We start from the raw sequence: 14,060 nt of genomic DNA, 5'->3' as shown, positions 1-14,060 counted from the left end.
TGCACACTAGGTTAACTTGTAGTTTGTTTCCTAGAAGTTCATGTTCAAAAGTTGTTCTCTGACTCTCCCCTCCTTACACATACACACACACACACACACACACACACACACACACACACACACACACACACGCTGAGGCATGTGCAACCCTTCACCACATCACACACATAATAGTAAATGGGATAAGGTTTTAAAAAAAATAGGAGGAATTCACACAGCAATTATTTTCATGTCTTGCTATTACTTCAGCCCTTGATTACCGGTGTCGTACTGATTGCCCTTTATTTAATGGTTTCTTGGTGCCAGGCTTTGGGCTAAGCAGTCTGTGTGCATGATGTCATTTGCTTCTTACCACCTACAGGGGGGTTTTCTGTGGTTCCCATTCCCCCCTCTCCCCATCTCTGTTTTTCTCTCCTTATAAAGAAATTGAGACTCACAGTGTAATAGATTGTCCAGAATCATTCTCATAGTGTATGGCTATGAGCGTATGTTCTGAGTCTTAACCAAGGCTGGTTTGTATTTTTATATTCGTTTATTTTGTGTGTGCATACACACGGAGAAGATTAGAGGACAACCTTTGAAAGTTGGCTCTCTGCTTTCACCTTTATGTGGGTCCTAGGGATCGAACCTACAGACAGTGAGCTTGGTGATGAGCGCCCTCAGACACTGAGCCTCCTCACTAGGCCATTCACCAAGGCTCTTACCTACCAATACTCATAAGTTCCTGGATTGTTACCCTTGACTTCTTCACATTCTTTCTTTTCTTCTCCACACAGCTGACTTGCAACACGAGGGACTAAACTCAACGACTTAGGTGGGGGCTCTACCTACTCAGATACATCCCCAGCCCTTAAAAAACAAAACAAGCCGGGCGGTGGTGGCACACGCCTTTAATCCCAGCACTCGGGAGGCAGAGCCAGGCAGATCTCTGTGAGTTTGAGGCCAGTTTGGTCTACAGAGCGAGATCCAGGACAGGCACCAAAACTACACAGAGATACCCTGTCTCGAAAACAAACAAACAAATAAACAAAAAACAAACCCAAAACCAAAAAAAACTATTTGTTTACTTTTATTATTTCTGTGCATGTGCATTTGTCTGTGTGAGTGAATGCCATTGGTGTGTATGTGCCTGTGGAGGCCAGAAGATGGTGTCACATGGTTGGAGACACTGTGTGTGCTGAGAACTGAACTCAAGTCTCTTGGAAGAACAAGAAGTGTTTTTAACGGCTGAGCCGTCTCTCCAGCCCCCACCCCGGCCTTTTATGAAAATTTTATTTTGAGACAGAATCTTGCAACATTTTTCCAGGCTGCCCTAAAATTTGAATCCTCCTGCCTTAGCCTCCGGAGTCAGGGGATTGCAAGTGTGCTAGCACACCGGTTCTTCCTGACATTCTTTTTTTGTTTTGTTTTGTCTTTAGAGACAGGGTTTCTCTGTGTAGCTCTGGCTGTCCTGGAACTCACTCTGTAGACCAGGCTGACCTCGAACTCACAGAGATCTGCCTGCCTCTGCCTCCTGAGTGCTGGGATCAAAGGCGTGCGCCACCACCGCCTGGCTCTTTTTGGCATTCTTGATGATTTACAGGTGCCGTGGCTTACACGTCTTGTTACCTGTCTTCCAGGTTGGGGCACCTCAGGCACTTGTCTTCACTGCTTAGATCCTGATCCTTTGACTGTCACTCAATCTTCACTCTGTCTCCCCGTCACTGACTGTTTCTTGGTCACACTTGTCATTATTGCTGTCCCTGTCTCTACCCGAGAGTGAACAAAGATTGGGTTTTCTTCCCATCTATAATCAGTCTCTGTATCTCCCTCCGTAGCTATGGTTTGGACTGTGTCGACTGGAGGCCGGAGATAGAAAAGGTCGGTTCAGTCTCATGGTGACACATGCAAGGTTGCATACGCGTGCAATAGCAACAGTGGGCCATATCTGTCTTAACGTGGCAGCTCTCTTCATATCTGACATCAACAGGGACTTCATTATAATATCGGTAGCATTTCATTGGCGCAGCCATGCCCCCAAATGGAGAATGTTAGTCATTTTCCATGACCACCACCAGGCACAAAGAATGTCATTAAACCAACCAAGACGTAAAGATTCCTGAAGTGACAAGTATTTTCTGTCCCTGGTGATGAAAACCAAATATGCCATTCACATTGCAGACATGTATAACCTATTGGACTGTTCCAGAACATAGCAGGGTGAAATCAGTGACGAAGAAAGAACAGAAAATCAATCCATTCATTCATTCTGGTACAGACAGACTGAGAGCAAGCCAAGGCCATCGCTAGGAAGATAATCAGAGGGTCAAGCCTCGAGAGCAGGGAAAGCAGGGAGGGAGAAAATGAGCAACACAAAGAGCTGGGAGCCATGGGAGCTGTAAGGAATGTGGTCAGAGGAATGGGCTAGGGTGACAAGTTCAAAATCCAGACCCAGGGCAGTGGCAGCACTAACCACTTCTGCGGGGTAGGAGCGGGCTTGCCTGCGTGGAGAGTTGGCACTAAGTTTGGCTCTGAATGGAACAATTCACAAGTTGGCTATTTCTTTGCTAAGTGGAGTAGTGTCTTACTTGGGTCTGACAGTATCTGCAATCTCAATGTAATAAAGGGTTTAGGTGTTCTTGAGGTAGACTAGCTTATCTTGAAATTTTTCTCTCTCTCTTTTAGAAAGAGCGATACACACATGTATGAGGTATGTGTGAACACAGGTGAGCATGTGCCCCAGTGTGCATGAGGTCAGAAGGCACCCTTGGGTATCAGACGTTAGGTCCCTTGTTAGCTGCGGCGTGTGCCAGGCTCGCTGGCACATGAGCCAGGCTCGCTGGCACATGAGCTTCCAGGGCATTTCCTGTTTCCATATCCCATCTTGCCTTAGGAGTGCTGGGGCAATAGGTGTAAGCCATGCATCAGCTTTATGTGGGTTCTGATCTGAACTCTGGTCCTCATGCTCGTTTGCTTGGTGACTACTTTACCCGCTGACCCATCAGTTCCTCAGCCATTATCTTGAGAAGTTTCAATGGAGCCTTAAGTTGTGCTGATTATCTCCTGGTTAGTGGCATAATTTTGTATTATTGACTGTATGAGAGAGAGAGAGAGAGAGAGAGAGAGAGAGAGAGAGAGAGAGGATTGAAGAATATATATATATTTTTTAAAAAGGACCTTTCAGCTTGGCGGTGGTGGCACATGCCTTTAATCCCAACACTCGGGAGGCAGGCTGATCTCTGAATTCTAGGCCAGCCTGGTTTACAGAGCAAGTTTCAGGACAACCAGGGCTACACAGAGAAACTCGGTCTCAAAAAACAAAAACAAAACCAAACAAACAAAACAACAACAACAACAACAACAAAAACCCAGCCAAACTAAAAAAAAAATATATAGACGTTTCAAACTTAAGCTTTGAAACAACAGCATTGTGACAGGTAGGGTGGTGGTGGGTGCTTAAATGTGAAAGTGAAATGTGAAAATGTTCAATCAGTTCACAAAAGCAAGATTTAAAAAAAAAAGTCATAGCTTAGCGCAAGGTGTGCAAAGTTTGGTTCAGTTGTGGTGGTTTGGGCATGTGACGGGATGTCTATGTCCTTGTTAGTGCAGCTTTGAGAAAAAAGGCAAGGCGACTCCCTGGCCCCGTGGAGGGGAAACTCTCAGGAGTAGAAGCAAGTTTGGTAAGTCCCCGAGGTCTGGAGCGAAATACAATAAAATTTGCATTTATATAGCACTCCTGCACTTGCTCAACGTGTGCCTTCCATATTAAATAAAAACACAATTAAGAGTTAGTTCCAAAACACCAGGTCAAACATATCAAACAAAATCAGGAATGGCAATTATTGCTAGGATGCCAGAGCAAACAGATGGCTATTGAGTTTGGATTTAAGGAGAGAAATAGGATGTGCCAGCTGCATATCAATAAAGAAGGAATTCTGGAGCTTGGGTGACAAGGACTGGGACAGTGACTGGCCGTGTGCAGTGCATTTATCAGAAACGGTCACTATCCAGGGCCGCTAAAATTATGGGACACTTATGTGTGCCAGTCACTGTGCCCCGTGATGAAGACCCAAAGATAATCAGATCTGAATTCTGTATTTCAGCCAATTATAATCCAGTTTAAAGGAAGAAAGCATGTGTGAAGCCTCTTGGGGGACCTTCACTCTATGTGGCAGTGTGAAGACTTCATTCCAGGCATAAAAATAAGACCATGCTGTTCCATGTGAAAGGGGGGAGGGGGGAGCTCAGAACTCTCATGTTTTTAAATCCAAAAAAATCTCTGAAAAAATGAACAGACTTTCTTAAGATGGAGCTCAAGTTTTATAGCCTTCCTGTTCTCTATTTGATGTCAGTGTTCCCTTAATTGACTGCAGAAATATCGTGTTTGATGATTTTGTTTTAATTAATCAACAGACTAGTTTATTTATTTCTGGTGCTGGAGATTGAACCCAGAGCCTCTTGTGTGCTAGGCAAGGGCTCGACTAACGTCTCCAAGTTAATAATGAGGCCTGCCTGTCCCAGGGCCTGCCGGGTGTGTGATATCCACGGAGTGCAGCCTGTGCGCTCTTACCTCTGTGAGACCCAAAGAGCACCAAAGATTTTGAATAAAACGACCAGTCATGGGTTTGCCTCTCTCCCTCATCACTCCTTGTTAATTCTGTCTGGCTTTGTTCCTCACATTCCCACAGAATCGCCCTCCCCAAGGCTCCTTCTGTTTGCTTACTTTCTTGGTATGGCTTTCTTAAAGTGCTCTTTCCTCCCTTCTGTGACCAAATCTCGGTTTTGTTTGTTTGCACCTTCCCATAGGTCAGTTCCCCCTGCAGGGCCTCTCTCATCGCAAGTCCTAATAAATATTTGTAATGAAGCAATTCCCCAAGGTTTGCCTCTCTAATCTCCCTGCTGGCTCCTTTCTCCCCTGGGGAGCTCATCCATTCTCAGCTGTCCCCGCTGGGCAGAGGCTCTGGAATCTGCATATTCTGATCTGACCTGTCACTGGAATGCCTTTCTTATCACTGCAGATGTTTACTGATCTCTTCACCTAATTGTCTCGCTAGCGCCTCATTTTCAACATCTCCCACAGACATCACACCCAGACTTGAGGAGAGCGTGAATGGGTAAAAACCGATGGGCTGTTGACCAAAGAAGGGCAACTTTCTTTCCCTGGCAAATTGTATCTTTTGTTGTCTAGCTGCAGGTATTACTTATGAAGAAGACTGACTGCATTTTTTTCCCAAAAGAAGACTTTTCTGACCATCGGGAAAAGGCATATAGGCTGGAGATAGTCAGAAGATAATGAGTGTTGAAAGTTTGGGAAGAGAGAGGGAGGGATAGATGGAACACAGGATTTTTAGGGCTGTGAAATTGCATGGTGTGATACTTTACATGGAGTGTGTGTGTCAGGACACAGTTGTGAAAACCTGTGACATGCACAACACAGAGCAGACTGCATTGCAAGCTGTGGATGAAGGTTGTAATGATATATAAACACAGATACATAGGTTATAATTAATGTCCCACACAGGTACAGGTACTCATGGTGAGAGAGAGAGAGAGAGAGAGAGAGAGAGAGAGAGAGAGAGAGAGAGAGAGAGAGAGAGTAAGAGAGGGTGTGAGAAAACTCAATGCATATTTCACTTAGTTTTGTGTGAAGTTAAAACAGTTTAAAACAGTCTATTAAAAAGTAAGATAGAAAAACACAACTTTTTTTGTGTGTGTTTTACTGAACATTTGTGCTAAAGGTTTACAATCATCCCCCCCCCCCCTCCGCAAGACAAGGTGTCTCCATGAAGCCCTGGCTATCCTGGAACTTGCTCTGTAGACCACACTGGCCTCAAACTCACAGAGATCCACCTGCCTGTGCCTCTGCTGGGATTAAAGGTGTGTGTCACCACTGCCCAATGAGGGTTACAATATTTTCAAAAAAATTCTATATTTTATTTGTTTGTTTTGTGTGCATGTGAGGGGTGGGGCAGCATGTGGAGGTCAGAAACAACTTGTAGCAGCCGGGGCTGTGGCTTCCATCATGTGTCTCCAGGGGGATGGAACTCAGGTAGTGGGGCTAGGTAGCTGGTGCTTTTTCTCCCCAAGCCATCTTACAGACCAGAAACTTACAGTGCTTACACTAAACAGAGACTGTGCAGACAAAGTGATTGTTCCCCAGGGAAGGAAGAGGGTCTGGGGTGCTGGTTCAGTCAGCATGTGTCTGCTGCACAGCCAGGACGACTGGAGTTCAGTCCTCAGCTCCCACCGGAAAAGCTGGCTGAGGCTTGGCAGCCCGGGACTAGAGAGGCTAAGGCAGGTGGATCCCTGCCAGGCAGCTTAGCATAACCAATGAGGCCCAAGCCAACAAGAAACCCAAAAATAAGTCCAAGCTGGCCAGCTCCTGAGCAGTGAAACCTAAGACTGACTTCACACACACACACACACACACACACACACACACACACACACACACACACTCATGCACACTCTGGCACATATATACATACCCACATAGTTGCTTTGTTGCTCCCACCCAAAGGAAGAAAGTGTCTTTCCACTAAGACCAGGCTCCTGGAGTCTTTGAGGACCATCCATCCCCAACTTCATGAACCTCAGGCCTTCTCCACCTTCCTTTGAATGAGCGTTTGTGCTGATCTTCTGCCGTGACTCTGGTCCCCTGTGGCCAGGCTCCCCTTCCCTCATTGCTGAAATACTGCCTCTAGTATCTGGATATTTCTGCCTCTTTCTTGACTGTTCTGTACAATAACTCCTAATTAAAATGCACAAATTCATGTCAGCTGTCGCCCCCACAAACCACATACTACTTCTTAAAGTCTCTCGGGCATACCTGGCAGCCATGTGACTTCTGTCCATCTGTTCTAGAACTCAGCCGTCTCTAGTCTGCTAAAGGGACATTGACGGGAGCCACAAGCCTAAATGACCCTCGGCACACGTGCTGCCATATTTGGGCTTCTCTCCTCTTTTCTTAGATCTAGGCCTTGCTTAAGTCTCCATAGCACCAGAACCTCTTCCCACAGATACCAGAACCTCTTCTCAGATATCAGGTGAATGAGCTGCAGTTAAGCAATTAGGCAGTTAGACAAGGGTAGATAGATAACCTTCAGAGCAACATTTCCTGCTGGCCGAACAGCCCATAATTAAGTCCCTTCCTGCTTGCAGCCCCCATTACTAAGTCCCTTCCTGCTTGCAAACCCCATAATTAAGTCCCTTCCTGCTCGCAACCCCCTTTGCCTACCTATACACGCCTTGAGAGAAAAATAAAATTTTGGAGCTTGATCAGATGTCCTGTCTTGTTCTCATTCTTTGTGTCTCTTGTCCCTCTCATTCGCCGGCCCTCCCTTTAGGTCCCCGTTGAAGACCCTGCTGGGTGGGGCAGGACATCATGACTTTGGTGGTACCAACATGAGAAGAATCGTGGGGACTCTAATCTACAAGACTGGGGTGGGCATGTCCATAGCCTCAGGCAGAAGGTTTACTCTTCAGTCATCTCAGGTTTTTTCGTGTCTTATCAGCGTAGCTATTCTTTCTCTGTCCCACCATCCAGCTTCCAAATTACAACAGGAAGATTTATCAATCACGAAAGCTCAGTCAATAGCTTAGGCTTGTCCCACTAGCTCTCATAACTTACACTAACCCATTTCTATTCATTTACGCGTTGACACGTAACTCATGGCTTTTACCTGTCCTCCTGCATGTCTTGCTCCCTCTCCGTCTGGCTGGTGACTCTGTCTTCTTCTTCCCAGTGCTCTCTCTGCCCCAAGAATCCTGCCTAGCTATTGCCTGTTTAGCTTTTTATTAAACCAGTCTGAATGACACTTCTTCACAGGGTAAAGGAATATTCCACAACATATCAAACATGTCTTCTCCCTTTCTCTTTTCTACTAGTTTGTTTCCTCATTTTTGAGACTGCATTTGTTGCCCAGGTTGTCCTCTAAATTCTTCTGCCTCAGCCTCTTCAGGGCTGGGATTAACAGACGAAGCTATTCCTGTCTATTTTGTGGCTTTTCTGGAGAGGCAAAGAAGTTTTGGAGAGATTCAGTGACAAAGCACAAAATTAACATGTTTAATCCACTTCCACTTGTGAGTCTGACAACTGCTCCAGCATCTTCTCAAAACTCCTGCAGAGCTCAACAGACAATAATGGGAACGAATCACAGGACCCAGACACCAGGAAACCAGGGTCCAGGCACCTAAACTGCCTGTGGAGGACCACAAAGCAAGGCTTGTTTCTACATTTCCAAATGGTTGGGGGGAAAAAAAAGAATAAGCTAACCATGGTGACAAATTCGTTTAATCTCAGCACTCAGAAGGCAGAGACAGGTGCATCTCTGTGAGCTCAAGGCCAGCCTGGTCTACATTGTGAGTTCCAGGCCGGGTAGGGCTGCATAGTGAAACCTTGCCTTAAAAAGAAAAAAAAAGTGGGCTGAAGAAATAGCTCAACAGTAAAGTATACTCTGCTCTGCCAGAGGACTGGGGTTCAATTTCCAGCACCCACATGACAGCTCACAGTTGTCTGTAACTCCAACTTCAAGGGATCCGACTCCCTCACAGCAATACACGTAAAATAAAAATCATTTAAAAAATAATTATTTTGTGAACACTATATAGAATTCAAATTTCAGTATCCTTCAATTAAAGTTTTATTGATTTTTGTTTTGTTTTGAGACAGAATCTCATTATGTAAAGCAGCTAGCCTTGAACTCACAGAGATCTGTCTGGCTCTGCCTCCCAAGTGCTGGGATTAAAGGTGTGTGCCACCATGCCTGGCTCACAAAGTTTTATTAAAACTGGTGGTCCATTTACTCATGGCCTACGGCTGCTTTGGGGCTGTCACGGCAGAGTTGAGACTGTGATTGTGAGACTATCACCTGTAGAATCTGAAGACTTTGCAGCTGTGACAGAAGGGTCTTTCCTCCTCTGCTGTGAGCAGTTAGAGTTGGTACCCCGTCTTCTCCTTGCTGTCCTCATCTTTCTGAATGGAGCGGGGGCTTCTGGGATCTAACTGCCCGGGTCTTGGAGTTGCTGGACCCTTGGGAGATGCCCTTCTCATGAAATGCAATGGGAACAGTGCCCTCTGGAGGAGGTCACAAATTCGAAGTGGTCTCTTGTGGCAAAAAAGGCCCTTGAAAGGAAAGAAGATGCCTGCTTTTTAAACATTGACGGCTTAATAATGGCCTGTTTCTCATGGGTTATAGTATGGTATGATATACTATACTTGTGCACTGTGTCTGGTTGCCTCAAGACTTTTGGTTTTGCTAATAGCTCTGCTGGAAAGTCCCTCCTGTGGAACCCAGGCTGATACCCTAACCAATTCAGACTTCAATTCTTATCTGTTAAAGGAGAGGATTGCATTTTCAATGATTTTAAAACTCTCCCTCCCTCCCTTCCTCCCTTCCTCCCTTCCTCCTTCCCTCCATTCATCTCTTCTGAGCAAAATCCTTGACCTAGAGATAATGAAACAGTTGAAAGTAGAAATGGATTCCAGCCTGAGCCTCCTTCAGTGGCCCATGAGGAGCTGCAGAGGAGAAATCCTCAAACTCCTCTTAGCCCTAAAAGACAAGAGTTCTGTGGGCCCAGATTTTACCTGTCGGTGTCCCAAATAGCCAGGACCAGTGCTTTTCAGAGGACTAGTGGGCAGTGCCCGAATCTCTGCTCCCACTGATTTTGGCTTAGTTAGCACCACCTCTAAGGAGACCACACTTGCTTGTCACAGGCTAAAGGTATCTGAAAGGAGGGGGCCTCAACTGAGAAAACGCTTCTGTAAGATCCAGCTGTTTGGTATTTTCTTAGTGATTGATGGGAGAGGGCCCAGCCCTTTGTGGGTAGGGTCATTCCTGGGCTGGTGGCACTGTGTTCTGTAAGAAGGCAGGCTGAGCAAGCCGTGAGGAGCAAGCCAGCAAGCAGCACCTTACCTTGGCCTCTGCACCAGCTCCCACCTCCAGGTTCTGTCCCTACTTCCTTCAGTGATGGACTAAAATGTGGAAGTGTAAGATGAATAATCTCTTTCCTCTCCAACTTGCTTTTGGCCATGGTGTTCCATCACAGCAATAGTAACCTTAACTAGGACAGAGAAAAAGCATCACCCAGACACTCTCGATAATAGGACTGCTTGAATTTACCGAGCACTTCTTGCTTGCCAGAGACTAGACCAAGCCCTTGAGGTAACTTTTGTCATTTAGTACAGACAATAGCTCAGTGAGAGGTTCCACAGTCATACCAACTTTATGAAAATGAAGGTTCTGGAGTCTTGTGAAGGCTGGATTGCTATTGGGTAGTGTAAAGGTTGGCTGCACACCTGGGTAGTTTGCTGTTACGGCCACTTTTAAGGAGGCATTGTGATTACCCAATTCTTCTCAGGTAGCTTTTGGAGTTAAAAGGCATGATGTGGCGATTCGAATGAAAAATGTCCTCATAGGTTCACATATTGAACTCGTGGTCTCGGTGTCGCCTTTTGGGGAGGTTTAGGGGGTGGAGCCTTGCTGGAGGAAGTACGTCATGTCACAGCCTTAGCCACTCTGCTTTCTGCATGTTGTTGAAGAGGTGATCTCTTAGCTTCCTGTTCTGGCCACCTGCTGCCAGGCCTCCCCTGCCAGTACAGAATCTTCTTCTGAAACTTGAACCCTAAATAAACTCTTCACCCTACAAGTTGCCTTGGTCACAGTATTTCATTACATCGATGAAGGGTAACTAATCCATGTGATAACGGATGTCTGCCTCATTTGCTGAGTGATTTTTGGGCAGGCTTAGCCTATGTTTCTGTTTCCTCCTTGAGCAAATGGGATTCAGGACAGGAGCATGCAGATTAGTTAGCTGGGATATGAAGTCAGTTTCTGGTACAAGCCATGCTCAATAATCTATTATCACTAATGAGCACATGCTGCCTCCTTCATTTTGACTTGGTGAGCAGCTCTTCAGACACGATGCTAATACCCTTCGGTGTCAAATGGGCTGCCTTGATTTTCTTTACTTGTATTCTCTGGTTTTCTATAAGCTATTTATTTACTTATTTATTTATTTATTTATTTTGGTTTTTCGAGACAGGGTTTCTCTGTGTAGCTTTGCGCCTTTCCTGGAACTCACTTGGTAGCCCAGGCTGGTTCTATAAGTTATTATTATTATTATTTTTTTAAACAACCAATTAAGTCAATTTACTAAAATAGCTGACTTAGGCATCTCCAATAGTGTCTTCAGCCTCCACCCCTGGCTCAATACTGATGGAAGTAATCTGTTTAACAATCTCGGAAGGACTGTGTGAGTCAGTGAGTCCCTTTCTCATTTGGATTCTCATGGATTCTCATTTGGAAATGACGCCATGCCTTGGAACCTTCACCACAGGGTGTTCTTCATGTAGTGACTCTCAGTGTCTGGGTAGCCATGCACACCGGTCCTTTCAGATTCCTCTCCTTTGCGCCTTTGATCAAGTCGGTACACACCTTCTCCAGCGATTTCACGTTGCGGCAGGTGAGTGTGATTTGAATTCGCCACCTCGGGTTCCACGGATGTGCCTCTGGTATCTTTAAAAGTCATGGCTGTGGTGCAGCTCCCTGACCGCCCTGTTCCTCAGCAGGAGTGAACAGCGGTGAGTCAGGACAGGACAGGAGGGAGCATATTGAACAGAGGTCTGCTGCTCGCACCCCTACGCCTCAGAAAGAAGTTATTATTTCTTTTAGACTCAATTCAAGGCCGGTATCTTTCACTCACTCTAATGGCCCAGGTAGTATCTTATTTTAGTGAGTGTCTATCAATACTTCCACTTTGGTTTGGATAAATGTCCCCAAAGGCTCATGCCCTGAAGGTTTGATCAATAGTCTGTGGTGCTGTTGGGAGGTGAAGGACCCTTAAGAGGGGAGATAGGTGTGGTGCACGCCTTTAAGCCCAGCACATAGGAGGCAAAAGCAGGTGGTTATCCGTGGGTTCAAGGCTAGCTTGATCTACACAGTGATTTTCAGGACAGCCAAGTGGGGACAGAAGAAAACCTTTGAGTGACTAGGGTCAGACAATTGAAGAGATATTGGTACTTCAGCGTACCAATATCTTGTCCTCTCTTTCCTCTTGTCCTCTCTTTCCCTTCCCTTCTCAGCTGCCACGAGACCAGCAGCTTTGTCCCACCACAGGCTCCCTTCATGATGTGTTGCTTTCCCATAGGAGTAAAAACAACAACAAACAGACCATAGGCCATAGAAAACCTGAGAAACTCTGAGCTCTGTGCCCAAACACAGTCGTCCGGCCCCCGGCCCCCCCCCCCCGCCCCCCCCCCCCCCCCCCCCCCCGCCCCAGACAAAGTTTCTCTGTGTAATAGTCCTGGCTGTCCTTGAACTCACTTTGTAGACCAGGCTGGCCTCGAACACACTAAGATCTGCTTGCCTCTGCCTCCCGGGTGCTGGGATTAAAGGCGTGCACCACCACTTCCCAGGGAGTATTTCTTCTTTTTAAGTTGCTCGTCTCTGGTAATTTGTGACAGCAATGTAAAGCTGACCAACACAGATAGTCATATGTTCATCAAACATTCTTCATGTGGATTTTTCACCTTTTCATACTGTCAGTCACACTGTGCTGGGACAGACATTGGCTATAGAACACAAGAGAAAAAGCACAGACTTCTTCTAAAAGACAAAGGTTTAAATGCAGACTCTACCTCCACTCACTGGGTCCTGGTTGAGTCACCAAGCCTCAGCGATTTCACTAACAAGCCAGGAAACAGTAATTCTTAGAGGGGATTACATGAGAAGACACTATGGAAACTCGCCAGGCGTGGAACTTCGCTCTAACGTTTCCCACTTCTTCTGCACCAATTACAGAATTCTGCCAGCAGCTTTCTGCTAGCCGAAGTATGAGGCATAGCTGCTGAGCAGCTCTTCCTGGCCCATCCTGGGCTGAAGCTACTGTATTTACGCTCATTTCATTGAGGACATTTCAGCGGTGAGATCTCCAATGAGAGAGAGGCAGGCCCTGCTCTCCCAAGGCTGAACATCTAAGAAGATGCCAGGTGCTGTATCACTCCAGGACCTCAGCTCAGCTCTCTGTCAGATTCGCTAGTTTCTGTACTGTGGTTGCTTACAGTCTTCCAAAGCTGTAAGAAAACACAGTTACGGGCTGGAGAGATGGCTCAGAGGTTAAGAGCACTGCTTTTTCTTCCAGAGGTCCTGAGTTCAATTCCCAGCAACCACATGGTGGCTCACAACCATCCGTAATGAGATCTGGCGCCCTCTTCTGGCCTGCAGAGATACATGCAGACAGAACACTGTATACATAATAAATAAATCTTTAAAAAAAAAAAAAGAAAACACAGTTACAATCTGGGGAGGGGTCAAGGTTTGGTGTCAGATGACAGTTAAAGGCATCGTGGGAGGGGGGAGCCCTCTGGAAAGCATCCCCAGCCAGCGGTCAAAGGACAGCATTTGTTGGTGGACTCTTTACTGTGGAGAGTGTGTCTAGGGCAGTGCTTTTCGACCTTAGCTGCACATCGGCTCTGTCACTGGGTACTTACTTACAACCCACATTGAAAACAAAACAACAAAATAAGGACTTGGAGATGCCTTAGCAATTAAGAGCACGTATTGTTGCTGCAGGGGACCCAAGTTTGGTTTCCAGCGTCCACATGGGGTGGCTCACAACTCCTTACAACTCCAGCTCCAGGAGATCTGATGCCCTCTTCTGGCCTCCATGGCCACCTGCACCTGCATGCAACATAGCTCCAAATAAGCAAACAGGCATACACACATAATTAAAAGTAAAAATAAGTCTTAAAAACAAAGCAAAACAAAAACCTCTTAATGGCAGATTCCTACTCAGCAATTCCCATTTAATTGCTCTGGAGTGAAGTCTGGGCAATGAGATCTTAAAAATTCCCTGATAGAGTTTTCTGCTACGATGGAAATATCTGATACTGTAGCCATCAGTCCCATGTGGCCGTTGAGTTTTCAAAATGTGGATAGTTAGATGGAGGACCTGATTTTTAATTTTAATTCACTTAAATTTAAATGTGAAATAGTCACACAGGGCTAGTGGCTTCTGTTTTGGGTAACATGTGCCTGTAGTAATTAGTGGGAGATTGCTGTAGGAGAAAGCTGCCTAGCTGA

General features: G+C 45.9%; 1 pseudogene; it reads right to left on the bottom strand.

The window, feature by feature from the left end:
- Positions 1-11,146: 11,146 nt before the first annotated feature.
- Positions 11,147-11,508, bottom strand: LOC131910540 (small ribosomal subunit protein uS10-like; annotated as a pseudogene).
- Positions 11,509-14,060: the final 2,552 nt, after the last annotated feature.

Source organism: Peromyscus eremicus, chromosome 5 (genome assembly GCF_949786415.1).
Source record: "Peromyscus eremicus chromosome 5, PerEre_H2_v1, whole genome shotgun sequence".
In the NCBI taxonomy this organism is placed as follows: Eukaryota; Metazoa; Chordata; class Mammalia; order Rodentia; family Cricetidae; genus Peromyscus; species Peromyscus eremicus.
The sequence above is the reverse complement of the archived record's forward strand: the minus strand, read 5'-3'. Positions and strand labels throughout refer to the sequence as shown.